This window comes from Adiantum capillus-veneris, chromosome 21 (assembly GCF_014529385.1).
Source record: "Adiantum capillus-veneris isolate H3 chromosome 21, ASM1452938v2, whole genome shotgun sequence".
Taxonomy (NCBI): Eukaryota; Viridiplantae; Streptophyta; class Polypodiopsida; order Polypodiales; family Pteridaceae; genus Adiantum; species Adiantum capillus-veneris.
Genome location: NC_140951.1, coordinates 137,008,103 through 137,011,832, shown reverse-complemented (window position 1 = coordinate 137,011,832; position 3,730 = coordinate 137,008,103).

Genomic DNA, 3,730 nt, shown 5'->3' with positions numbered 1-3,730 from the left:
GAGACATAATGTCAGCCCTTGCTTTGGGGAAGAAAGAGGAACCATTCACCTTGCAAGATGGTTATCTTCTCCACGGCAATAGGCTATGTGTTACCCATTCCCTTCGTGAGAAGGTTATGTATGAATCCCATGCTCCTCCATATGCAGGGCATAGAGGTATTCAACCTACTCTCCGAGGAGTAGAGACGTATTTCTATTGGCCTACCATGAAAATGGACATACAAGAGTATGTTTCAAAATTTGTAGTATGCCAAAAGACCAAGTATGATAGAGGGAAGCAACCTGGATTACTCCAGCCATTGCCTATTCCAAATTCACCATGGGAGAGTATATCCATGGATTTCATCTTTGGATTACCCAAGTCTATCCATGGGAATACAAGAATATGGACAATAGTCGACAGGTTTAGCAAGCAAGCACATTTTATTCCTGTCAAAAGGACTATTAAGGCACATCAAATGGCAACTCTCTTCATATCTCAGATTTTCAAACACCGTGGATTACCCACATCCATCGTGTCAGATAGAGATCCTAGAATGACCAGTAATTTCTGAAAAGGTCTCTTTGAAAATCTAGGAACAAGATTGAATTTCTCTTCGGCCTATCACCCACAAACGGATGGCCAAAGTGAGATAGCCAATCTTACGATACTCGATCTACTCAAGACTTATGTTACCGAAGTAGATCAACGCTCACAATGGGAAAAGTATTTACCTCTAGTAGAGTATGCCTACAATAATAATGTACATACTTCTACGGGGAAAGCACCTTTCGAGATCATAGAGGGAGGACTTAAAAGTCCCTTGCTACTCAAAGTACATGGGAAGATCTTCGCCGCTGATGAGTATAGCCGTGACCTACAAGAATCTTTTCAAAAGATTAGGGAGGCTATAGCCATCTCTCAACAAAGGCAAAAAGCTGCTGCTGATAAGCACAGAAGAGCCTTAATGTTCAAAGAAAATGATTGGGTCTTACTCAAGTTTCCTAAGGCTCGATTAAGGCAAACGACGGGCAAAAATCCTACGGGCCATCAAAAGTATTATGCTAAACTAGCAAAAAGATACTATGGTCCTTTCCAAATCTTGAAGCCCATTAATGAGATGGCTTATCAACTCAAGTTGCCCAACCATTGGCTTATACACAATGCCTTTCATGTAAGCCTACTTAAGCCCTACAAAGGAGAGCCACCAACTGAACCAATTATTGAAGACCCTCCCGAAGTTGAAGACCAAGAAGAGGTGCTACAACCCGAAGCTGTCCTTCGGCATGAAGACAAGGTACTACGACATGGTAAGATAATCCGACGGTATCTTATTAAGTTCAAAAATTATCCTTTTGAAGATGCTAGATGGATGCAAGGAGTACAACTTAAGGATAATATGAACCTTGTCAATGCTTACAATGCTACATTAGAGTAAGCAAATGTACAAATTTCTTTTAAATGACTCATGTTTTTGTCTTATATGACTAGTCCTCTTTTTAATTGTGCACAAATTTAACTAGTATGCATGCTTAGAATCATGTTTGTGATGACGACGTCTCTCAAACACCAAGTAGAATTTGTCACTCTACTTTGGGAGAATGAAATGGACTAAAGAGCAGACATGCTTGCGGCAGCTATGTCTCCCAAGCACCAAATGGATTAGTCATCCATCTTGGAAAGATGTCGTAGGGTAAAAAAGGGATCCTCTACCCGCTAAGTACGATTGACTAATAACTAAGGCTTTATCTCTTCTACCTCATAGTCGAGGACGACTATGATTTCAAGAGAGAGGTAATGTCATAAAATCTAATATCTAACCAACCCAAATGATTTTCTCATATTAAATTGATCACTTAATGTGGGAGAATAAACGGGAACAAGTGTTAAGATATAGATATGTGCTTATAGATCTATCTCAACACGGGGCCAATAGTAAAGGGGCCCAAATGGGAGATGGTCTATCAAGAGCAAGGCTAACCAATGGAGCATAAGACCTTAGGGTTAGCTTCATTGAAGACCTCCAATAATGTGTGTAAAAGTCCTTTGACCTTAGGTAAGCTAGGGCTGAGCTTGAGGTGGAAACCCGGCCCAAGCTCAAGGTGCTTGTCGTGCTTGAGGTGCTTGTCCTTCTTGAGATGCTTGTCATGCTTGAGGTGCTTGATTAAGATGCTTGAGGTGCTTGACTGGCTCCATGCTTGAGGTGCTTGACTTGGTGCATGATTGAGGTGCTTGAGGTGCCTTGAGAAGCTTGCCTGAGATGCTTGTGGGAACACCCCCTACTTCAAGTGCTTTGTCATGCTTGATGACTAAGGTGCTTGAGCTCCTAAAGTCAAAAGCATCCCTACAAGAGGGGGGGGCGAGCCCTTTTCCTAGGGATTAGAGAGAGAGAACACACACTCACACTCACAAGGGAAGCCCGGGCTTGAAGAGGCAGCAAGGACACATGTCAGGTCCCTACCCATGTTACCTTCATGTGTTGCTTGAAGCCTATTGGCTAGGCTTCAAAGGGGTCCAATGATAAATTACTTGAATTATCTAATTGATTTTGCATTTATCAAGTCCTCTCTCTCAAAGGGGAAAGGGGGACACTTGTCCCAAGGCTACCCATGTTGCTTGTAATGGCTCCTGCTTGTGATTGGCTAGGCCTGGAGGGGTCCAATGAGCTTCAAGCATGAGCTACAAGGGGGGGTCGACCCAAGCAAGCTAGGGGGGTGCTTAGGGGGTGTACTCACCCACACACACTCACAAGCACTCTCATTGTGTACTATGCAAAGTGCAAGAGCTCCCTCTCCTTCTCCAAGCAAGTAGAGGTTGAGAGCCTACACCAACACTCTTGGCTATGGAGTGCAAATCCAACCAAGAGCCATGCTTCAATGCTTAAGCTTGCCATCTCCTTCTTCTTCATTACTATGCTATTATGTATGCTAGCAACAAGAGTATGATAAGTGAGGAACTAATTCTTTCTCCTACGAAATGTTTCTTCTTCCTCTTCCCTACCCTCATTCCCTGCTAGCTCTCTCCACCTTCGAAGGTGTTTGAGGTCTTGGGATTGAGGCTTGGGATAGTTAAAGCTTTCTTCAAGTTTATGTTATGTTTGTGATGCATGAAGCCTTCCATCTTCATGGCATCACCTAGGTCACAAGGAACACAAAGACTGTATTGTAACAAGTCTCTCTTTATGGGAGAAATCATAATACAAATGCCTATTGGAGGGGGGACCGGCTCCACATAAATCCGGTCCTCAACTGTTGTCATGTTCTCTAAACTCTCTCTCTTTCAAAATTATTGTCTATGCCAAGTTAACTAATTGCTATGATTATGTTGCTGTCTTCAATTATGTCAACCCGCTATGCTCACAAAATCATTTCTTGAAAGTACTCTCATTAAATTCCGCTACTCTCACATATTAAGGCAAATTCCATTACACCTAAGTATGTACACATATCCACATAGATACATAGAGACATTCAAAAGTGAGAATAGAGATACGAGAGAGATATAGTGTGAGTGTTTCTATGTGTGTGCTTGAGAAACTATATAGGATTGCCGTCGATAGGACCAAGCGAGACCCGTCATAGACGGCTTGCACGAGCTCGTATGTGACAATGAAAGGGAAGTATTTCAAGATGCCTATTTTATTTAAAAAGCACGGACATGCTATAACATTCAAAATAGGAAAGTTTATTGTAAACTACGAGTCTTTTTCTAGCCTTCATATATGTCTATTGTGATAATAAACAAGGTCGA